Source organism: Aegilops tauschii, chromosome 1 (assembly GCF_002575655.3).
Source record: "Aegilops tauschii subsp. strangulata cultivar AL8/78 chromosome 1, Aet v6.0, whole genome shotgun sequence".
NCBI classification, from domain to species: Eukaryota; Viridiplantae; Streptophyta; class Magnoliopsida; order Poales; family Poaceae; genus Aegilops; species Aegilops tauschii.
Window position 1 is genome coordinate 427,345,403 of NC_053035.3, and position 25,090 is coordinate 427,370,492.

Sequence of the window (25,090 nt, forward strand, 5' to 3'; positions counted from 1 at the left end):
TACATTTCAGTTAGTGTATCTTCTGTCTGTTAATTCAGTCAGTACATTTCATATCCACTGCATAATTTCATTGAGAGTAGCATAAATACATAGATACATTGGTTCAGAGTAGCATCAAACACCAGTTATTACATAGAATAGAGTAGATCTTACATAGTACACCAGATCTTACATAGAACACCAACATAGAAAGATAGATAGATAGGTATATAGATGGATGAGATGAGATTGACATATCAGTCATAGCGCTCAAAGAAACGGACCCACTTGGCCCTAGTTGCTGGATGAGGAGCCATGACTGCCCTCATCCTTGCCCACCTAATGATCTCCATGAATGACCTTCCCCTGCCACCAGTGAAAACCAGCTCTAGTTCTTCATCATTGCACTTCTGCAGTACCTTGTCGGAGAGTCGGCGGTTGAACTCCTCTTGCTGCTCATCCTGGGCCGCCTCTAGTGCCCTCTGCCTGCGCCTCCTCCTCCTCTGTGCTGCTGCTGCTATCCTAACCACCACAGCCTCCCCCTCTTCCTCTGTGACATCTCCCATGTCAGGATCCATCTGTAGGGTTTCTTTTCGGTGGCGGCTGGTGGAGTCATTGGGAAACGGTGGGGGTGGGGAGGGGTTTATATTGACAGATGGATGGGGTTGGGTTTAGTAGGCCTAGGGTTGCATTTGGTCAGAGACTAGTGGGCCACTAAGCCCAATTACCCACAGAAATAATATATGTAGGCTAACAAATAACATATAAAAGATATAAGATCAAGTTGAACACTTAATAGCATACAAGATCCATTTCCACAACTTAGTATCATAAGAGATCCATTTCCACAACTTAATAGCATAGGAGATCCATTACAACACTTAATAGCATAGGTGATCCATTACAACTTAACAACATAGGAAATAAGGTTCTTACACTAGGTTAAACTTCACATTCCCCCAAAATGTACACCCATAATCACTTGCAGTCATGCCAGGCCACATCCTTATATAAAGGCCTTTGGATGTACTTACTTCACCAACATATCACAGCAAGTTGAAGACCCAAGGATGGCCTTGATTTGCTCTAACTTCTCCTTGCTGCCATACCCTTCTTTCAGCAGCTCAGCAACAACAAGCTCAAGCTTTGCCTTCTCCTTCTTAAGAACATCTCTGTCAACTTCAACATCCTTCATAGCCTTCCTAGTGTTCTTGATGATATCAGCTTGGCTCTGCAAAATGCACCTCTGCTCTTTTGCAAGTTTGAGCTTTTCCATCTGCACCTCCAACATAGCTTTCTCCTCTAGCTCCTTCTTCTTCTTCTCAAGTTCTTCCTCCTCCACTTGTTTCTGGTACACCTGCTTGTCCACCCTACAATCCTGCCAATCAAACATCTTGGATACATCATCAACAAGCTTGGTGTACTCAATGCAAAGCTTGTCATTTTCAGTCCTAAGCTTGGCCAACTCCCTTTCATGTTCACTCTTAAGCCTGGCCAACTCCTTCTCAAACTTCTCCTTGTCCTGTACCCTTCCAAAGTTCTGCTCATGGAACATCTCCCATAGCTTGCACAAACATCTCTGAAGAACAGTTGGCCAAGGCCCATCAACCCACTCTACAACACCACAATTCACACCATTTTCCTGCATTTATAAATGTGATAAGTTATTACAAATGGACTAGGAGCTTATTTCAATTCCATGATTAACTTGTATAGACTTGATATTTTCTAACAATGCATAACATAAATGAGATATGATAAGTAATTACAATGCCATGATTAAGTTTCCAAAGTAACAAAAATACATATCTGACTATCATATCAAACAAAGTGCTGCATCATATCAAACAGCAGTGAACATACATAGCAGAAAAGTTTATTGGCATCTAACCTGGACTGAGCAGCCATAGAAACGCCTTCCTGTTACAGGCCCTTCAAAAGCAACACGCTTAATAGGCCTCATTTGGTGCAGAATGCACTTGGGATGAGCAAGCTCAAGTTGGCCACAGAAAGGGGGCTCCACAGTGGTGTCTAGTTCCTCCTGCAACCAAAATAACCAACAAACACTAGTTTCAATCTCCACTCAACACCAGAATCAACTTGCACGGTTCATTAAACATGAACACTAAAAAAATCCCCAACTTAGCATGAACCCTAACACTGTATAGAGATGAACCCTAGCTTACAGCAATCCTACAATCAAACCCCAGCCTCACTTTTGAACAAGAATCCTACAACAGCAACACTACACTTAGCAAGATCCATGGCGGTAGCCTCGGCCTACTAGCACCTAACCCTAACCCTAGGTGGCAAAGAACTTACCATAAGTCCCATGTCCATGCTGACGACCTCGCACTCCTCCTCCGAGCTCGTTTCCTCGTCGTTCCAGGAAGGCATGGCGGCAAGGAAGTCGACGTCGACCGACCTCAAAGACGGCGAGCGGCGGCGAGCTCGTACTGGAGCAGGGGAGTGGGAGCAGGGGAGAGAGCGAGCAGGGGAGTGAGCGAGCAACGCGTGGGAGCAGGGTGGGATATTTACACTGGTTCCAACCTGACCGGACCACATGGGCTAACGGCCGTCAACGGCCGCGCCGTGAGCGTGCGTGGCCAGGTGGCCTGACATGTGGGTCCAGACGGTCAGAAAAACGGTTAAATCGCTAGTCACGGGCGTTTTGGGTTTTTTGAAATAGCGAACCACGCGACTGGTAGGTTTTTGAGAAAAAATAAAAGTTGGTAGTTTTTTGGAACCCTAGCCTGTAAACTGGTAGTTTTTTGCTATTTACTCCAGTGTTCGCAGACGGATTTCTGCATTGGGTTATCGACTCGTCTCTTTTCCTCACAAAGCCAAGAGCTGCCGTCTTATCGTTCTCCGTTGCAGATGAGACCTTTAGATGGTTCAGGTCACCGCCGTTTGAGGAGGCATCAGGAGGGCAGTTGGTGGAGATTGCTGAGCACATGTGTATGATCCGGCCACCAATCTTCGAGGTTCCAGGAGTGCACCTGGTGGAGCTTGATGACCACTTGTGTATGGTCCGGGACCTCCGTCCTGATACTAGTATTATGGATATTTGGGAAATGCAGGACTGTAACTCTGGTGATTGGACGTTGGCACATGGCATTGATTTGTTACAACATGTTCAAAGAGGTTTGATGGAGCCGCAAATTATTAGAGTCATTGGTTCTGTTGGCAATTGTGGATCAAGGAACAAGGTAATCTTGGCTACATCCAAACGCAAGGTGATTACCTATGACCCAGTATCTGGAACTCTGGAAACCGTTCTTGCAATCAGGAGTCAATTGCAAGAAACCACCACATTTGTGGCTAGGTTTGCAGGAAACTACCAAGTCGTTAATATGTTGCAAAAAACACCATAAAATCTCTTAACCCGTTGCAAAAAGCACTGAACAGCCGTTTAGCCTCATTTGATCTCTTTTCCGACAGGTGGGCCCCAAAAACGCTGACGTGGCATGACAGGCAGGCAAACGGCGCCGTTTGGAACAAAACGCTCAAGTCGCCGCGCCGGTCGGTCCTTATCAGACAGCCCCCCCCCCCCCCCCCCCGCGCGCCCCTGTCCTCTCTCTCGCCCCTGCTCGCCACCGGTGATGGCCACCTCGCGTGGCGGTGATGATGGCGGTGGCGGTGGTGCTGGCGATGCATCTCGTGGCAGTGGTGCTCCTGCAGATCCAACAGAGGTTTGCGGCAGTTCAAACCCATCTCAGGCTCCGCCTCTTCCACAGCCGCCGTCGCCGTCTTACTGTGTTGAGTACGCGGCGGCGAGGGCATTCGCCAAGGCCGTGATGGAAGATCCAGAGGGGAGCCATCACTACGCATCCTCCTTCGGCGGTGTCTCATAAGTTTTCTCTTTCCGTACCCCGATTTGGTTTCTAGGGTTAGGGTTCTAAGTGTTTGTGATTCTAGTGTTATAGGATTACTGTTGTAGGTTGTTTATGTGGTCAGACATGTAAGTGAAGTGTTTATGTAGTTCTAGGGTTCTAAGTGTATGTAGTGGGCACCTAAACATTAACTGAAATTACTGAATGTTAAACTCAATTTGAACCTACTCAATTACATGAAATTACTGAATGTTAAACTCAATTTCAACCTACTCAATTACTGAATTTACAACTGAATATTTAAATGAAAATGTTACTGAATTTATAACTGAATCATGTACTGAATTGTTAAGTGAACAAATTACTTTAACTGTATTTTGGACTGAAACTTTAACTGAAACTGTATTTTTAATTGAATCTTTAGTTCAATCTTTAAGTGAAACATTAACTGAATTGTTTGTACTAACTGAATATTTAACTTTTAACTGAATTTTTAACTGAAACTGTAATTTTAACTTAAACTGTATTTTTAGCTGAAACTTTAGTTAAATCTTTAAGTGAAACATTAACTGAATTGTTTCTACTAACTAAATATTTAACTTTTAACTGAATTTTTAACTGAAACTGTATTTTTAACTGAATCTTTAACTTTTAACTGAATTGTTTACTTGAACTGAATTGCTTTACTTGAACTGTAGATTGAATGATGAAGTGTGGGAAGTCAGATTCCATTTCCATGACAGAGATAATCTTGAAAGAAGCCTAAATGTGGATGATATCACATTTTACAATCTGATTGCACTAATAGAGCTTGAAGGATATGGGATGACAGACTTTATGTGTTATGTCAGAGATCCAGGTGTTGGGGTTTCAGGTATGGAAGAACTGACAGATGATGATAAGGTGGAGGAAATGTTGGATGACCTAGTTATCAAAGGTCAGAAGGTGGTGAACATAACAGTCATCAGAAGTGATGCTCCAAGACCTAGTGATTTGAACATTGGACCAGTTTGTGAGGAGCAGGTTCCATTATCTGAAATAGGTGTGCCAGTGGTGTATGAGATAGATACAGCAGGAGTACTGTTTCCTAGCCCAACAAAGCCACAACCAGTGCCAGTGCAGGTCATTAACACACAGGAGAGTTCATTTTTGAAGCAGAAGTGTGCACCAGTACCAGAATTTGCAATGGAGATTGGTGAAGAGAGGTATGAGTATTTCATGGAGCAAGACCAAGATCAAGAGCAAATTGAGCAACTGATGGAGCTGAAGAGGAATGAAGAGATTGAGAAGTTCAGGAAAAAGGGGAAAGAAAAAGAGAAATACAAGGCAGCTAAAAGAAAACTTCCAGAGCTAATGGCTGAAGATTTCACCGATAGTGACAGTGACACAGATTTACTAGCAGATGAGGATATAATTGCTAGGCTTGAGGCAATGAAGAAGCATAGAGATGATCCACTTCATCATATTGAAGGGGACACTGATGTGGATGAGCCATATGAAGCAGATGAGGAGGACACTGATGTGGCACACCTACTAATTAACTAGTGACTCTACATTTATATGTGCACACCCACTAATTTGTTGGTAATCTACTTGTGATCTTCTATGATAGGTGTTGATGGTTGCTTCATAAAGTTGACAACAGGGCAGCAAATCTTGGCTGCCACTGGAAGAGATGGAAACAATAACATATTTCCCATTGCTTTTGCAATAGTGGACAAGGAAAACATAGCAAGCTGGTCTTGGTTTCTTACTCAATTAAAATATGCCATTGGTGGTGAGTCAGGCAAGTTTGGCTACTACACTATTATATCTGACAGGCAAAAGGTACTACTATCTCTACTCCAATCATTGCTTGCATTGCTTATTAATTGTCTTTGTTTATTAATTTCATACATGGCATTGTTGTAGTATTCTCAAACTGTAGTTCATTCAAACAGGGCCTTCTTACAGCCATAAACAATGTATTCCCCAATTGCAAACAAAGATTCTGCCTTAGACATATTTATCAGAACTTTCAAACTTCTGGTTTTAGAGGGGAAGAGTTGAAGAAATACATGTATCAGGCAAGTTATTCCTATACTGAGCATGGTTATGTAACAGCAATGGAAGGCATGAAAAAGGAGTGTGAGCCAGCTTGGAAATGGCTCTCTAGGATACCAAAACATACATGAGCTAGGCATGCCATGGACAACAATTGCAAAACTGACTTGGTAGTTAACAATATAAGTGAAGTTTTTAACAAGATGATACTTGATGTTAGAGCCAAACCCATTAGAACTATGGTAGATGGGATCAGGACAAAGCTGTTAGTGAAGTTCAATGCAAATAGGACAAAGACTGAGACTGCTAAGTGGCAGATATGCCCAACATATGCTAAGAAGCTAGAGGAAGCAAAACATCATTCTAGGTTTTGTCAGTCTATCAAAGCTGGACCTGATCTCTTCCAGGTGACAAGTGGAGAAAGCACATATGCAGTTAACTTGTTGCTACATACATGTGGTTGTAGGAAGTGGGACATGTGTGGAGTACCTTGCAATCATGGTGTTTCTTCAATCAATAAGGCAAAACTACAGCCAGAAGATTTTGTTCATGATTTCTTCAAGAAACCAATGTATAAGGCAGCTTATAGTCCAATAGTTTTCCCTGTGCCTGGGCCTGATTTGTGGCCAAAGACTAGAACCCCTGACATTGAACCACCAGTGTTCAAAGAAAAGCCAGGAAACAAAGAGACATAGAGGAGAAAGAGCAAGTTTGAAAAGCCAGCTCCAAAGGATACATCTAGGATGGCAACTATCACTTGTAGCAATTGCAATAGGACTGGGCATAGATACACTAGTTGCAAGCAGGCTCTTAAACCAGCCCTAGCTATGAGAATGAACCAGCACCAGGTAACTATTGTTGTAGGTTTTTGTACAATTTCACATACCAGTTTCTAACAATTGTATGCTGTAATTTCAGGAAAACAGGAGAGATGATACACCCAGAACTGTATCTGCTCCTGCTCCCATGCCACCAAGGAGAAGTGCTCCTTCTGCTCCTGCTGCTGCTCAAACTGCAGCTCCAGCTCCACCAGCTCCAAGGGCTCCAAGGGTATCAAGGAGAGCTCCTTCTTCTCCTGCTTCTGCTCCCGATGCACCAAGGAGAGCTCCTTCTGCTCCTGCCGCAACTGTTGCTCCTCCTGCTACAAGGGCAACAAAGAAAGCTAGAACTACAAGGACTGCAACTTCTACTGCTGGTGCTGGCCCAAGTTCTTCTACTGCTGGTGCTGGTCCAAGTTCCTCTACTGCTGCTGGGCCAAGAGGAAGAAACAAGTTCATCCCCCCAAGAGTTGCAGGTAGTGGAAGAGTGAGGAAGCCATCCTTTAAGATGTCTGAGTGGTTCAACTGTTCTCAAGGGAGCAGGTGAAGTTGTGTTAATTTGTGGTGAGCTGATGATGTTCAAAACATCTGCATTTTGGTTGTGATGACACCTTTCATGTAAGGTACCTAGTGGACTTGTTGGGCTGTGATGAAAACTTGTGTTGCTTCTGGTTAGCTGTTGATGTTCTAAACATCTTTATTCTGGTTGTCATGAGTACTTTCATGTAAGGTACCTAGTGTACTTGTTGGGCTGTGATGAAAACTTGGTGTTGCTTCTGGTTAGCTGTTCATGTTCAAAACATCTTTATTTTGGTTGAGTACTTTCTGGTTAGTTGTGGCTCCTAATTTTCTTATTGTTTGCTAATAAATGTGATGAATGTGGCTACTACTGCGATCCAAGATTACCGAATTTGATCATCTAGGGTGCCTCGGTGTCGACGACATCCAAGATAACCTAATTTGATCATCTAGGGTGCCTCAGCGTCGACAGCATCCAAGATAACCTAATTTGATCATCTAGGGTGCCTCGGCATCGACGGCATCCAAGATAACCTAATTTGATCATCTAGGGTGCCTCGGCGTCGACGGCATCCAAGATAACCTAATTTGATGATCTAGGGTGCCTCGGCGTCGACGGCATCCAAGATAACCTAATTTGATCATCTAGGGTGCCTCGGCATCGACGGCGTCCAAGATAACCTAATTTGATCATCTAGGGTGCCTCGGTGTCGACAGCGTCCAAGATAACCTAATTTGATCATGTAGGGTGCCTCGGCGTCGACGGCATCCAAGATAACCTAATTTGATCATCTTGGGTGCCTCGGCGTCGACGGCATCCAAGATAACCTAATTTGATCATCTAGGGTGCCTTGGCGTCGACGGCATCCAAGATAACCTAATTTGATCATGTAGGGTGCCTCGGCGTCGACGGTATCCAAGATAACCTAATTTGATCATCTTGGGTGCCTCGGCGTCGACGGCATCCAACATATCCTCATTCCATCATTTAGGGTGCCATAGTTAACATCAATGACATAGTTAACATCATACTTAACAACTCTAGTCACTAACATAGTTAACATCATACTTAACAACTCTAGTCACTAACATAGTTAACATCATGACACCATAGTTAACATCATACTTAACAACTCTAGTCAACAACATAGTTAACATCATGACACCATAGTTAACATCATACTTAACAACATAGTTAATAGCATGACACCATAGTTCAAAGCTTACAAGACATAGTTCAAGGCTACACCCTACTTTAAATACTGCAAACTGCCACTAGTTCACACATTACAAGCCATAGTTCAATGCTTGAAACTTAAGATAATGACCCACATGGTCAGATTACAAATCACTCTTCATCACAAATATCCTTGATGTCCTTCAGCTTTCTCTTGTTCTTGTCACTACACTACAAAAAAAAGACACATCCGTGACATTTTGGGCCGAACGAATTTTTTTTGTCATACATATGACACTTCTATGACGATAATTGTGACAAAACCCGGTATCATCATAGATGTGGTGGGCTCCTACTTCTATGACAAAAAATCATGACAGAAAATGGGTTTTCGTCCCGGGCGGGCCGGAGACGCAGCTGCATGACATTCTTTGGGCCGTCCATGACGGAAAAAACCGTGGTAGAAGCGAGGGCGAGGAAAATTTCGGGGAGTTCCCGGTTACGATGGGAGGTCGGGGGCCGAGCGATGCGCGTTTCTCTCGTACACGTACGCGCGTGTGTATGAGGCGTTGGCTCTAACTAAACCCGAGCGAGGCGTTGGGCTCTAATTGAACCCGAGCGATTGCACTGCAGGCTACGCGTTACTGAACCCGAGCGATCGATCGATGGCTGTTAACTGAACCCCATCGAGCGATTCCTTCGCTACTGCTGCTAACTGAACCCGATCGATTAGATGAACAGTGAGCGTTGCGGGGGGTGGATGAACAGTGAGCGGTGGCGTTGCCTCTGGATGAACAGGACCCCGTGGTGTGGAGGGCTGGATGAACAGTAGACGGTGGAGGGGTGCCCGTGGAGTGGTGGTTGAACAGGACCCCGTGGTGTGGAGGGCTGGATGAACAGTAGACGGTGGAGGGGTGCCTGTGGAGGGGTGGTTGAACAGGACCCCGTGGTGTGGAGGGCTGGATGAACAGTAGACGATGGAGGGGTGGTTGAACAGTAGCCGGTGGAGTAGCGCGCGGTGGAGGCTGGATGAACAGGAGCCCGTGGAGGCTGGAGGAGGTCGACGGTAGCCAGTGGAGGCTGGAGGAGGTCGACGGTGGAGATGAACAGTATCCCGTGGAGTCCCGTTTTGCGGTACGCCACACCCCTCCCGATGAACAGGACCCCCGTTTCGACCGTAGGAGGTCCGTTTCGTCCGTTTTGCGGTACGCCACACCCCTCCCGATCAACAAGACCCCCGTTTCGACCGTAGGAGGTCCGTTTCGTCCGTTTTGCGGTACGCCACACCCCTCCCGATCAACATGACCCCTGTTTCGACCGTAGGAGGTCCGTTTCCTCTGTTTTGCGGTACGCCACACCCCTCCCGATCAACAGGACCCCCGTTTCGACCGTAGGAGGTCCGTTTCCTCCGTTCTGCGGTACGCCAGGCCTCGTTTCCATCGCCTGTTCCGTCCAAGCCCTCCCGATGAACACGACCACGCATTCCGTTCCGACCCAGCTGGTTGGCTCCCACGTGTTCCGTTGCCTCCCGATGAACACAACGCATTCCGTTGCCTCCCCATGAACATGACGCATTCCGTTGCCTCCCCATGAACACGACGCATTCCGTTGCCTCCCCATGAACACGACGACGACGCTGTTTCTCCGTTCCGACCCAGCCATGTACACGAGCCCTGGCCGTACGTATGCGCGAGTAGGCGTTCGAGACACCGCCCGTATGTACACATACGTGGCCGTATTTTCTTTCTTGCACCCTGGCCGCTGTACGTACGTGTACATGCTACGTGCGCGCCTCTACTACGACACGTACGCGCCTCTACTACGACACATGCGCGCCTCTACATCCACCAGTATATATGTACGTACACGTTCGCGACCAGAATGACACGCTACGTACGATTCGACCAGGTGGGTCCCGACTGTCAGGCACTTCCTTGCGTGCGAAGATGTAGCTGGTGGGTCCCAGCAGTCAGGGGGCGAATCGTTTTGTTTTTTTTTGCCCGGACGCACTTCCTTGCGTGCGAAGGTGTAGCTGGTGGGTCCCAGCAGTCAGGGGGAAACGTTTTTTTCACGAAATACGGTGGCCCCTCTGGTGGGTCCCCGCTGTCAGGTGGAGGAATAATTATTTTGCACGTAATAAGGAGGCACTTCCTTGCTGCGGCCGTGGACCCAGCTGTCAGCCTCTCCACGTACAGTCCACGTCCGATGGAAGCCGTTCCTTGACCACGTTGACCACGCCGCGCCGAGAGCACCAAGGCGGTGGACGACGGCGAGGCCTAGGAAGGGGACGACGCGGAGCCGGGGAAGACGCGGCAGTGGATGCCCACGCGTAGAGGAGTACGAGGGTTCACTGGTTCGCTGCGGTGTGAGGCTGTCGTCGCCGCAGAATAACAGGGGGTGTGGGTGAGTAGAGGGATGGCCTGGCCAGCGGTGGGAGTAGTAGGGGGCGGTGAGGCCTCCGCCGCATCGCAGCCGGCCACGGGAGGCAGGAGCACGAGGCACGACCGGCGCTGGTTTGGGCGGCTGGAGCAAGAAGACCAGAGGTTGAAGAAGCACTACGGCCGTTGGATGGACATCGTACGGTCACTGGAGCTAGAATCGTGCATATTGACTAAGTTGACAAAGCCCTCCGTCCCCGTCAACTTAGTAGGCCCACAAGTCAGCCTGCCACTATACTGGGTCCCAGCTAACAGGGGGAGTATTCATTTTTTTTGTGCGTAATAAGGAGGCACTTCCTTGCGTGCGAAGATATAGCTGGTGGGTCCGAGCTATCAGCGGCGGTAACGTTTCTTCACGAAATACAGAGGCCCTTTCGGTGGGTCCCTGATGTCAGGTGGAGGAATCATTATTTTGCGCGTAATAAGGAGGCATTTCCTTGCGTGCGGCCGTGGACCCAGCTGTCGGCCTCTCCACGTACAGTCCACTTCAGATGCATGTCGGTCGTTGACCACGTTGACCAGGCCACGCCGAGAGCACCAGGGCGGTGGACGACGGCGAGGCCTAGGAAGGGAACGACACGGAGGCAGGGAAGACAAGGCAGTTGTTTCCCACGCGGAGGGGAGTACGACTGTACGAGGGTTTACTGGTTCGTCTGCCGTCGCCGGAGAATAACAGCAGGTGTGGGTGAGTAGAGGGATGGCTAGGCCAGCGATGGGAGTACGGTGGGGCGGGGAGGTCTGCGCGGCAGCAGAGCCGGCCGCGGGGAGGAGGGAGCAGGCAGTCCCGCCGGCGCTTGTTTGAGCGGCTGGAGCAGGAAGAGCAGAGATTGAAGAAGCACGACGGCTGTTGGATGGACATCGTACGGTCACTAGAGCTAGAATCGTTCATATTGACTAAGTTGACAAAGCCCTCCGTCCCCGTCAACTTAGTAGGCCCACAAGTCAGCCTCCCACCATGGTGGGTCCCAGCTAGCAGGGGGAGTATTCATTTTTCTGTGCGTAATAAGGAGGCACTTCCGGTGGGTCCGAGCTGACAGCGGGGGGAACGTTTTTTTCGCGAAATATGGTGGTCCATCCGGTGGGTCCCAGCAGTCAGTGGCAAACGTTTGTTTTGCGAAATACGGTGGCCCGTCCGGTGGCTCCCAGCAGTCAGGGAGGAAACGTTTTTTCCGCGAAATACTGGTGGCCCGTCCGGTGGGTCCCTGCTGTCAGGTGGAGGAATAATTATTTTGCGCGTAATAAGGAGGCACTTCCTTGCGGCTGCCGTGGACCCAGCTGTCAGCCTCTCCACGTACAGTACTCCTCCGATGGAAGTCGGTCGTTGACCACATTGACCACGCCGCGCCGAGAGCACCACGGCGGTGGACGACGGCGAGGCCTAGGAAGGGGACGGCGCGGAGCCGGGGAAGACGCGGCAGTGGATGCCCACGCGGAGAGGAGTACGAGGGTTCACTGGTTCGGCTGCGGTGTGAGGCTGCCGTCGCTGCAGAATAACAGGGGGAGTGGGTGAGTGGAGGGGTGGCCTGGCCAGCGGTGGGAGTAGTATGGGGACGGTGAGGCCTCTGCGGCAGCACAGCCGGCCACGAGAGGCAAGAGCATGCGGCACGACCGACGCTGCTTTGGGCGGCTGGGGCAAGAAGACCAGAGGTTGAAGAAGCACTACGGCCGTTGGATGGACATCGTTGACCACGCCGCGCCGAGAGCACCAGGGCGGTGGACGACGGCGAGGCCTACGAAGGGAACGACACGGAGCCGGGGAAGACACGGCAGTGGATGCCCACGCGGTGGAGAGTACGAGCGTTGACTGGTTCGGCTGCCGTCGCCGGAAAATAAGATGAGGTGTGGGTGAGTAGAGGGATAGACAGGCCAGGGATGCGAGTATGATGGGGCCGTGAGGCCTGCCCGGCAGCACTGCCGGCCACGGGAGGCGGGAGCAGGCGGTTCCGACGGCGCTGGTTTGGGCGGCTGGGGCAGGAAGATCAGAGACTGAAGAAGCACGATTATCGTTAGATTGACATCTAACGGTCTGACGCTGGTAGAGTCGATTGTTGACTAAGTTTCTTTTTTGAGAAACCTTGTGTACGCATGAACTTAGTAGGCCCACAAGTCAGCCTCCAAATCTGTGGCAGACAACATAAAGCCCATTTGCTATTTTTTATAATTTGCAGCCCATTTGCTAATTCTTAAGTAATTTATTACAGCCCATTTTCTGCCCAGGACCACGGTCAAAAAGTTCAACCTTATTTTGCATATTTCGGTGGAGTCCGAACTGTTGTAATCCCGAAATGATAAACATTTTTTTAAGAACTTATTGATTTGCCAAAAAAATCGTTTTGTTTTTGTAAGCAAATAAGACGTGGGACAATTGAGTTGGTTTAAGGGAAAAACAGTGGTAAAAAAATCAGCGCTGGGTGGGAAAAAACAACAAAAATAAGGATGTAAATACGAAAAGGGAATTTTATGTGTTTTCAATATAATGATACGTGTATATGAACTAGTAAAACTATAGGTAGAGATTAGAAAACGGATGTAGGACATGCGTTTCAAGAGGAAAATAGAACTGGGTTGTGTGTTTGATTCAGTAAAAAAACTGCTTGCGGATGTTGTAAGACAAAATATAACTAACGCTGGCGGGCCAGAGGCCAGTAGATACCTGCTGGATCTTTGTGCCCCGTTGTCATCATGGGCTGGGCCTATTAAAAACAAAACCAACCCTGGGCAGTCTACAGCCCAGTTGAAACTTGCTCGACATGAAAAAACAATATACGTGTTCAATAAACGAGAGAATTCTGCAAGTACAGACTAATAACTGGGATGCAGCACGGATATTGTTTTTTTATCGTGATAATAAGTGCATGCACTTGTTTCGAAAAAATTGGAGAACTGGGAATTCGAACGGTGGGTGCTTATGCTACCCATCAAATAAAAATCAGGTGCCTGAAAATTCGTTTGAAACAAATGATTCAGCTTTATATCCACGTCGACCCTCGGCATGATGGTTGGAAGCAAATGCAAGTTCATACCAAAAGATCGTTAACAACAATACCAACTTGCGGACGACAAGGTAGTACAACTACCAATACCAAACTAACTTATAATCTTTTTACTCCTGGCCCTAGTGTTCGTCTGGTAGAAAATCTTGCAGACGACCAGCTCCCGCTCCTTCTCTTGCTCCAGGTCCCCGAGGTGGTACTGGTGCCTCACCCAGTTGGTCCTCTGCTGGTCGGAGTTCTTGTTGGTGTGCAGCACCAGAACCTTTTTTGCTGCCCGTCTGCCGGCCGTTGACCATCACCGGCAAGGTATTGTCGGTCTTGTGCCACATCGCGTGCATGCCGCACTCCGACTGTATCTTGCGACGCGTCCACGTGCCCCTTTTGAACGCCCTGGAATTGCGCTGGAAGAAATGCTTCCTTAGGCCACTCAGTGTGATACCTGCAGTATTGTGGAATACAGGTTTTAGTGTACCTAGTTGGCATTTTCATAACATCTTTGGCATGTTGCAGTCACTTGTTTCACTTTTTATTAACTGTCAAATTGTAATTGCTTCACCAGGTCTGCGTCTAAAAAGAAAAATAGAGCTATAAACAAAGGAATATGTTTGTGCAAGTAGACGGCCGATCGGTGTCTTACCTGGAAGTTTCTCAGGTTGGGTGTAGCATATGCCGTGCTCGCTGCCGATGGTTGGTATGAACAAATCGATGAGAGACTGGAATCTTGCGCTGTCAGCACTCACTTTGGCCTCAAGGTGCTCGATCAGCTCCTGATCCGTGGGATCGAACTTGACGCCAGCCAGCAGCACCGGCCAATCCTTCTTCGACTTGCATCGGTAATTCCAGTTATATGGTACTCAATGTATGATCAATCGACTGTTTTAAGTGAATGATGAAAGATTTCGACAGATAAGTGGTACTCCAAATCTGAAGTCCAGAATACCCGAACACGCCGCCGGGATTCTTGTGTCACCTCACGCGCAGCGTGTTGTCACGTCAATTCAATGTGTGGACATGATGAATAATTTGACCGACGTATACTAGTACTGCTACTGTACTACTTACTAGTCGTATTTAGTGTCACAATTTATACATAGGTTTAACTAACAAGTACGCACTTGAAGCCTAACTGATATATATATATGGCTTCTGCACAGCATCTCCATCATCATTATCAGTACATCCTACGCAGGTGAGTTAGGATGCACTTGATCCCAGGAAGGTATCTATCCTTCAAACCAGAGGAGTGCTTCAAACTAACAATAGTACATAATATCCAACAAAAGAGGATCGTGCTACAGCAGCAGAATACATGGCTCAGTCTAGATATCAGCACGAATCAAGTTTTGCATATTTGCTGTTGGCATGAACCACATCGCCGCATGTCGGGTTTGCAAAAGCCATCCATCGCATGGAAGCTTGATGCCTTTCACACACTGAAGATTATCTGGCAACAAGCTGTGTCGACGAATCTCTGGATATGGTGATTCATGAAACCCATGGTATGATGTGTAAACACAGCCCCCCTCGCGAATGGAAGTTGCATAGCACAGTAATCATCGCCGGTGATATGATCGATGATTGGTTGGATGATCGGATAATTGAGCCCGAGGAACAAGGAGTGGTTGCCAAGGCTGTAAACCCGCCTCCAGTTGAATACGCCTGGCCAAACGGAGCTGGGATCTTTCTCGAACACGAAGCAGCCATAGCCATCAATGTCACGAACGCCCCACGCATTGTACTGCATGTGGTTTGATGTAATGGTTCGGTCAATTTGGTACGTGCGAATGAGCATCAAATGACCGCCGTCAGCTGAACGAGCGATAAACCACCACCCATCGGCTGGTATGATTCCAGGTCCTGGAATCATGAAGGCCAGTGCATTTGCGTCTGCTGCAACAATTCAAATTGGAGACCAAAAGGACAAAAATAAACAATCATGTTCAGAGTATGTGTGGAATTAAGATTATTATAACAGTGACACATATCATAGACAGAGAATTGCAATGTTGTGGTCATAATCATACCCCAAGTTAAAAAAATAAGCCAATGGCTTTCATATTATAGCAATATGTCATGGTTCAAACATCATGTAACAATGAGAGGAAAACAGCTATGACAGCGCCTACTCATATTCTACCATAGCACTTACTACTACTGTTCTCATATCAACTCTAAGCAATAACATGCGTTGTTATAAAAATCTTGTAAACGAGAGTAACATATAGCAATCATGATGTTATTCTCATAATATGTATTCTAACAATCATTAGATGCCAATTGTTCTCATATCAACTCTAACAATAACATGTGTGGTCATAAAAATCTAGGAAATGAGAGGAACATATAGCAATGATGTGGTTATAGACATGCTATGGATTCTAAATTTGTAACAAATGAATAGGCAGTTGTATTCATAAGGTAAAGATGAGATGAGATAGAACAATTACACGACGATAGATTCCACCAGTATAGGCAGCCAATCTGTGCATCGACCGCGTAAATGATGCCATCATGCACTATAGCATCAGACAGAAATGTTGCCTCAACAGGATTGATGATGAGCCATAACCATGTATGGCGACCGGATTCCAGATAGACTAATCCCATGTTGAACAAGGCAATGAGCTTGTAATCCATGTAGTCTTCTGATGGTGTGGGCACTTCGCAGATTACAACTTTCTGCAAACAGAGGTCGAGCCAAAAGCTTGACGTGTCTTGTGCGTAGTAGGCAGGAGTCTCCGGCGGGCCGCGAGGCTCGATGGCGGCGGTATCCAACGATGGAAGGGTGATCTCTCGCTGGGTGTAGATATCCACGAGACGCCACGGACTACCGGTGTGGTGGATGAGGACGATCCAGTTGGCCTTCATGCCCGCCCAGTAGTGGCCGCGCATGAAGGACAGGTGGACGGGTAGTGGTAGCATGTCAAGTCGGTGTCTGGGCCACCTGCGAGGATCGGGCATCAGCAAGCAGGGTGTCTTGAAAAGAGCCGGCCGGTTGCAGACGAGTAGACGATACAAAGACACCGAGCATGCGGCCAGACGGAAAGGTGCTGAGTAGGTCCATACGACTACAGATCTGCTCCAAGAGAACATCGGGGAGGGAATTCCAATCGCGGCTCTGCGTGTCAGTCGGTTCTGCCATTGGGGTTTTCGGTGCCTGCGAGCCAGCGGGGAAGTGGATTCGGGCAGGCGAGCGAAGAAGCTTCTCCTCGTGTGACCGAGCAGTGAGCGGGGGGATATGGTACGCGCGAGCTACCAAGGAAGATGGCGCGGGCGGGCGAGCAGTGAGCGGGGGTAAATGGTGTGCGGCCGACGATGGGGAAGAGAGGAGGAAGAAGAAGAGAGAAGGAAGAAGGATTGAGGAGGAAGAAGAGTGGAAGACGGGGAAGAAAGTGCATTCAATCTCAATTCTAGTAGTACTACTACCAAGATATACCGTCCTTCGGAGTGTAAATAGTTACACTGATGACATGTGGGTCTACCACAACAGGGCCCATATGTTAGTTAATGGAGGACAGAGGTGCGTAGGCGTATTTGCGGAAGCGTGCTCTACTGGCAAACATGATGGCAGTACTGGGTAAGGCTGATTTAGTAACACCAACACACTGGTTCAGCTTATTAATTACGTGTCCCATCTGCTGCAGCGTGTATTGTCACTTCACTGCGAAGACTAGTTGAATAGTTCTCTCTGACCGAGATGGGGAATAATGGATCGCGAGGACTTCCTTTCTACAGTATCCCTATGCCTCTACGGTCACTTCACTCATTTTGCTCCGTACCTAGTCACTTGTTGAAATCTGTAGAAAGACAAATACTCTGTATTTGGGAACAGAGGGAGGCTTTTACTCCGTACTATTTGGGAACAGAGGGAGTATCACCATATGGAGGGAACAGAGGAAGCTTGAAATATGAACATGTCAATGGGAGGGAGTAAGCCCCATGCATGCATGCATGCATGCATGCAACATGCAACACTCACACGTACTTCCTCCGTTCCCAAATATAAGTCTTTCTAGATATTTCAACAAGTGACTATATACGGAGCAAAATGAGTGAATCTTCACTCTAGAATATGTCTACATACATCCGTATGTTGTATTGCATTTGAAATGTCTAAAAAGACTTATATTTAGGAACGGAGGGAGTACACATGGACGCACGCAACACTCACGCACCCATGCGGCACACAGCACACGACGCAACACACACGCTCACGCTCAAGTGCTCAACCTACTCCCTACGTCCGTGAAAGACTATACATTTAGAGATTTACACATTGACCAGGGCATAATTAACGCCCAACAGTAGCAGACTTATGTGTGCATGCGACCATTGAGATAAGAAGATTAAATGAAGGCCGTTGCATGCTGTAATTAAGGATAGACATGTAGCCTATACCTACAGCACAAGTTGGTGCATTAGTCAATCAATATCGATTTAGATTAAAGGCTAAATGCATTGGAAGTGTAGATGTACATCATGTACTACACTCTTTGTTTTATAGCCAATGTACACTATTTGTTGGAAGACCGAGGGAGGACACGTGCACGCACTCACATACACAGCCAGGGCGGTTCGCGCGCAAGGGTTGGACTCGTGTCGCGCCTGCGTAAAGTTTTGTTTAACTGATTTCTTTGCTCTGCCAACTGACAGGTGGGACCCAGAAACCAGGTGACAATTTAACCAGTCAACAAAGTGCCACGTCGACTATGTGGCCGGTCAGTAAGGTGCAATACGGTGCTCTACGATGAGCTAGTGATCGTATAATCGCCGCAAAACTATATATAGTGACCGTAAAGAGCGTATTGTTACATACGTTGACCGCCAGTGTATTTTTCTTGTTTCAAATTAAGCCATATTAATCGGAAAGGACGCAGTATGGACTACTACTACTAGTACTAGTACTGCTTTGATGTGTCCCGTCAACTCGCCGAATGAGGAGAAGCTTGCTTACTACGCCTCTCCCTCGCCCACGCGCGCGGTGGTTCGCAGGACGAGGAGAGGGTTTTGACTACAGCGCCCTCTCCCTCTCCCTCTCCCTCGCCCTCGCCCTCGCCCTCGCGGTGGACGTGCAGCAGTTCAATCGGTGTCAGATTGCCAGAAGCATATTGTACTGTAGTATCATCATTGTTGGACCTTCTGAAGAGGCGAAGAGCCAAGTGCAAGGTTCACACGAGTACGAACTGTTGAACCTCCCGAAGAGGCAAAGAGCCAAGCGCAATGTTTTATAGGAGTTGTCATCCTAGTAGGAGTGTACTACAACTATAGCGAACGATGCTACTGTATGGTGCCGCCACGTCACGTATATCCAAAGCTGTGCCACCTTTTTTCTCAAAGAGCGTGTTGGAGCCCATGCAACAACCACACAAGTTGCACGTACACATAACACATTTACTAGTAATAAATTCTAAAGGACAAATGCCAGTATGCCACACAAGTTCATCTCCAATTCATGTGATAAATTTGTGCACGACTAGTCTACATATATTCACAGCGCTACCGTTCACAATTACCGTACTCCACTTACACGTTATAGATGGGCTACATGTCCTCCTCCAGGTTCCAGTCCCAGGTGTTCTTCATGGATGGCACGATCCATAGCGGTGGGCAACGGGAATCATTGTCGCAGCTTTCTAGTCCGGTTCCACACGATGGAGACTCATCCAAGCTGAAGCGGCATAAATCAGGGATAGCGTGTCCCAGCATGTCGTTCATCCAGCGGTGCGCACTGAAGACACAACCATGCTTCATGAACGGCAGGCCTTCCGTGTCGTGCACGGAAGGTGGCATCCGCTTCACAATGGGGTAGCTGTCCCCGATGAAAAGCGAGTACTCTCCAAGAGTGTTCCTCGGCACCCACGTAGCATCACGGGGGTCGAACTCGGCGCCGTTCATCTGGTACACGCGGCATCCCAGATCTGGACACATGGTGACATACATAGTCAAGGTCCATGCATAATAATGTTGTGCTCAAATATGGCGGTCAGTAATACTGTGCAGCAAATAGTACTACTCCGGTATAGAGGAAGTAAGATAATCGGCTTATTATATATAGCCACTCTTGGCTACATGGATGAGATAGTAAGACATGGAAAAACAAAAATGGTGGCAGCTAGTGGGTTCAAGTCTTCAAGGGCCTAGCTAGCTATACGTGTCCTCCAAGGTAAAAAGTACTCCTACTAGTACTACAAAGTATACTACTAGTACAACAATGAAAGAGAAGGCGAGAGGGTTAAAAAATGGAATACCTGGGTAGATGGTGACGGTCCGATCGTGGTAGATTGTGTGACCATGTTGCACATCAGTGGTACCATGGGTAACGACTGCTAAGATAGTTGATCCCAATATGCCAAAGTCAGCTACAAGGTTCCAGGTTAGACCGAATCGCGGATGCAAATGCACATCCAGGATCGGCGATCTTATTTTGATCGGGGGATGACTGGTCCCTGCAAAATAATGGAGTACCGTTAGGGATGCAAATGATGGTTTGTGCATTCCGTTTGTAATCTCCCGTACCGTAGGATGGCAACCAGATGAAACAAGTCCCCTGGCTTGTCACCGCGAAGATGCGGCCTAGATGGTGCACGGCGTCTTCGAACGTGTAGGGGTACAAATCTGCCGCCGCCAACATGCGCCAGCCTCTGCCGTTACTGCCTCTTGCATTGATGGCAATCCTTATGTCGAACACCGCGATGAGATAGTAATCGTCGTGGCCGCGTCGCTTTGTCGGCGGGTCCGCAATTGCTATCTTCTTCAATCTCATGTAGGCATCATCATACGTATTCAAGCCCAGCCAATCCGGAAGGCCGATCCCAATGGTGGAGAAGGGGTCTACCGAAACGGCCGCACTGCTGTGGATGTTGTGCAAAATGATGGTGGTATCCGGCCGGAGGTATGCAAGCCAATCTTCGTTGGCACCGACCCAGACCTATATATAAGACGGTGGGCAGCGGAGAAATTACGGGATGGAAATGGAATAACTAAGTACTACATGATCAAACTCCATTACTGGCCTGCTCATCGGACAAAATCCGACTACCTCTCAACTTCGGCAACTCTAGCGGAGTCAACGTGCAACCATGGCCAGGGAGCGGTGGACTGTTCGAAGGATTGTCCCATAGAAGAACCTTCTCCTCGAGGACGCATGGAAGACCAACAAGCATGGCCTTTTCCCAAGCCTATTTCAGCAGCGTCTTGAAAAAGTTGGTGCAGGAAGCACCGAGTCTTGCGGCGGTGAGGACGTCGGAGCGGCGTGCGATTTCTCCCAGAGGATCGTCGTCCAAGGTCTCCCAACCCCAACGAGGAGGAGAACCGCCTGGCGAATCCATGGGTGCAGCGACGAACTGCCTTCTCTTCGGGGGGAGGGGAACTGGCGAGGAGGAGATAAGAGCGTAGTAACCGCAGGGCCTCGTCCCTTCCAACTGTAGATCGTTCCTCAGCGAAGGGGTGAGGCTATTATTTACTACTAGTACTAGCATTATGGAACGTTATGGGATTGCATTATACTGTAAATAATAGCACTAGTAAGAAATTTTTGGCACTAGGTAGTAGTTTTTGGCGTGGATTAAGAAATTTTGGGTATGTTTTTGCCATTTTTTGTACACGCCAACTAGTGTCAAAAAACGTCTTGCATTATGTGACGGAGGAGTATGTACTCGTACTGTAGCAGTACTAGTACTACTTTTCTCAACTAGTAGTGCGATGTACTGTACTTCTAGTCTAGTCTAGTATAGTGCACCAGTTTTGAACTCTTGAATCTCAGGGCCAAGGAGCTACAGTTGGAAGTGGAGGGTACTACTGTTCTCTAGAACCATCGCTATACTATCAATGCAGGGGAAGTACACCTGCGTAGTGGCCTAGTGGGTACTCTCGGTGCTCTATTCAGCCGCTCCTCTCACGTAGCTGGCCTACTCAGCCGCTCCTCCCACGCACACACTAGCAGCCTGTTTATCAGCGACGGTTACTACGGGGGCAGAACATTTGAGTTATTTGATACAGCGAAACTAGGCTTTTCGCTTCCATTTGTGGAGGTGTAATGGATCTCGTCGAACTTTGTTAGTAGTTCCTTCTTTATGAATGAGATGAAGCAAAGCTTTTGCCTCCGTTTCAAAAAAACACGTCAAGAGGAATTTCTTTTATAGTAGAGCTGATAATGGAGTGAAGTCCATGCGTGCAACGCCACAAGCTACAGAGTAGTAGCTCAATGATCCATATTTGAATTGAATGGACAATCTAAGTTTCGAGTTGGAGACATTGATTTTCAAAACTTGCACATTTTTTTTGCGTACAAAACAAACAAATTGTCGGCCATGATATCATAGTCGGCCGTACGAGAGCAGAATACTTATAATTTTAGGCGCCAAAAGCTTTCAAACTTCCCACTCACATCGAAATATCACGCGCCCGAAAGTTTAGCCCTGCGATATTCCTGTTTTACCCCTGCCACATTAACGGAAAAGGGCTGCTTTGGTAATTCCATTGTTTTCCCCTCTTTGCCCCCAACATTCTTCCCCAGAGCCCCTCCCCTTCCCCTCCCCGACCCCCCCCCAACCATGGCAAGCCGCCGAATCTAGTCCTCCGCCGCAGCGGTGGACCTCACACCCCGCCGGATCTACCTTCCGCACCTTGGAACCCCCAACTGCCAACTCACCACTTCACCGGATCCGCTTCAGCGACTGGCTTGTCCACCGCTCCAGATCTCCTTGACCGCCATCATGGTCCACCGCACCGGATCTGCTTAACCGGCGCCCTCGTCCACCACAGCGTAGGCCCTTCACTGACTCCCTCGTCCGCCCCTTCGCTGGCCCTTCATACAAGCCCTCGTCCGCCGCAACAGATCCGCCTCACCGAAAGCATTGTACAACGCGCCCGCCGAAGCCTTCGTCCACTGCACCGGACCCGCTCCACGGACGCCATATTCAACTCCACCGGCCCTGCTTTACCGACGCCGCAGCCTCATCAGGTTATTTCGATTTGTACTCCTTCGGTTTTTCTCTTTATCGTGCAATTGTTCACTTACCACAGATGAGCTTTCTTGTATGTCGACAGGCGCCGCAACCGTAGCACTGGAGCCGCTTCAGCGACGGCGACAGCCGGCCCAAACTCAACCGCAACACGAGCACCATCGACGATCCTTAGCTATCAAGTATGACAACGATACCCATACGCCGCCGAGAATCAGGTACTATTATCCAACGGCCGGCGCCTACGTTCACTTTCCTAGCATAAGCACCGCACCTTTGAATTTCTTCAGGGCATCATTCAGTTTTTCATGAGACGCGTTATTCTGCTTGCACCTGTAGGGCCATACTTCTGGCAGTGAACATGTTACATGTGCTAAATTACATACCAGTGCACATATAGTTAATATGCTTTAGTTTTGTTCTGATGCCACCTGTTGGTTCCATCAGACTGCTTAATGTTCTCTATGCTTAATTACACATCAGCAAACTAGCATGTGGTTCCGCTGCTTTTTGTTCGTTTTACCCTACATTTTCTGATGCTAGCTATTACATCACTGCTCTGAGCCTCTGTTCATTACTTGTTTGTGTGTTCTTGATCTTCCCAAGTTGCATGACTAATTTGATGCTTCTATTAATTATGGAGCTGCCAACCCCATCAAGCAAAATATTTGTTCTTTTGGGGCTGGCACCTCGAACAAGCATAAAAATAGAGGGAAGCAGATATATTGTCGTGTATGCACACACCCTTCTTTCATTAGTTTAGATGAACCATTGATGATCAATTCGGACCAGTGCATGTGATTAAAATTAATTTTACCTAAATAGATGGTGCAGAATAAACTACAACAACTAGATTTGCAACCACGGGATGCTGACGATATCTTCAAAGAACATTGCAACAGCAGCTAGGCTTCACAGCAACATATGGTAAGCCAGTGTGTTTTACTACATGTGAAATGTAATGCGAGTGGGCTGCTTTCTTGGCTTGTGCCCTCAACGTGTAATCCTACCGAATTACAAATAGTTCAGTTGTCTGCTTTGCTGTATTGCTTGATTCGAATGCTTATTTGTTGTTACGCTATACCTGAGTTGGCCAATATGTCAGCAGTGCCTGCTGTACTATCGTAAAGAAATGCATGCCTATTTCATTTGAGTCCTTAACTTTTCCTCTCAACTTCATCACAAGACTGTCTTCGTAGTTTATATGAGGCCACACTGTTAAGTGCTTTCTCAGATTATTTCAACTGCTTAGATGCCTTGGCAACTTAAATATAGTGGTTGTACACTCCCTTTCAACTAGGGATGTCAACTGGGTCCCGTTTAATCCCGATTAAAGTCCACTAGTGGTATGATAGTTCAAAAGAGTTTTTGTTTTTTGAGGAAAATGAACTAGGGAGGTAGCAAAAACTAACTAGATGGGACTGGCGGATGTCGTTTATTTGCCACTTGCATCCCTAGTTTCATCTTACCATTTTAATTTCTTTTCGGTTGATGCTGCTTTGAACCATTTAAATATAGTTTGCCATGCTCAGCAATAATTCGTCCGTCATTTACCATGTAAGCTTACTGCCTGGATCATACGATAACTATCTCTTACTGATGTCCAGCAGACACCTTTCAGGACGCCGTTCACACTAGGACACAATGTACAACCCCAGAATCTATTTGTGGAAGCAGTGCGCCATCCATGTTACCAGATGGTAGCAGTTCAGAGGCAACACCGCCGGAGAGCAGTCTGAGCACAGATATTATAGTGCTTGAGGCTCTACTAGAGGCAGAAAGAGATGGTGTGGCTGCCATGAATGAGGTAATCTTTATCTTGAGGCTGGAAATTACGGAATTAGCGGCACGCATTATGCAAGCAACCCAAGAATTGGAGGAAGTAAGAATGTTGCATTTGAAGACGGAGGAGGTCCTGCTGTTTCTGCTATCTGAAGCCCAAGGTAATCCCGGTTCTTCTTTAGATACCAGTTGAAATTGTTATTAGATTATTGTACTTGCATGTTGTGTCATGTCTCTGAATGGATTATGTTGCAAGACCCCCTATGTTGTCCATGTGTTGTAATGATCCGAATTTTTTAGGCGAGGTAATCCTCAGTACTTGTATGATTGACATAAGGTGAACTGTTTTTCGTGTGAGCATATTGTATTGGATGAAATAACTGTTTGACTCAGAGTGTATCCAACCTACTGAATTCGAAGATCACGGCATTTCTAAATCATAATCATATATAAAGGTGGAATAAACCTTTGTTGTGGTTTTGAAGAAATAAATAACAAAACGTATAATTATCTGTGGATATTCGTAATCGAATACAAATTGGATT

The 25,090-nt window shown here is 47.4% G+C and overlaps 1 pseudogene; it reads left to right on the top strand.

Moving 5' to 3' along the window:
- Positions 1 to 25,090, top strand: part of LOC109783856 (uncharacterized) — a 40,898-nt pseudogene that overhangs the window by 5,476 nt on the left and 10,332 nt on the right.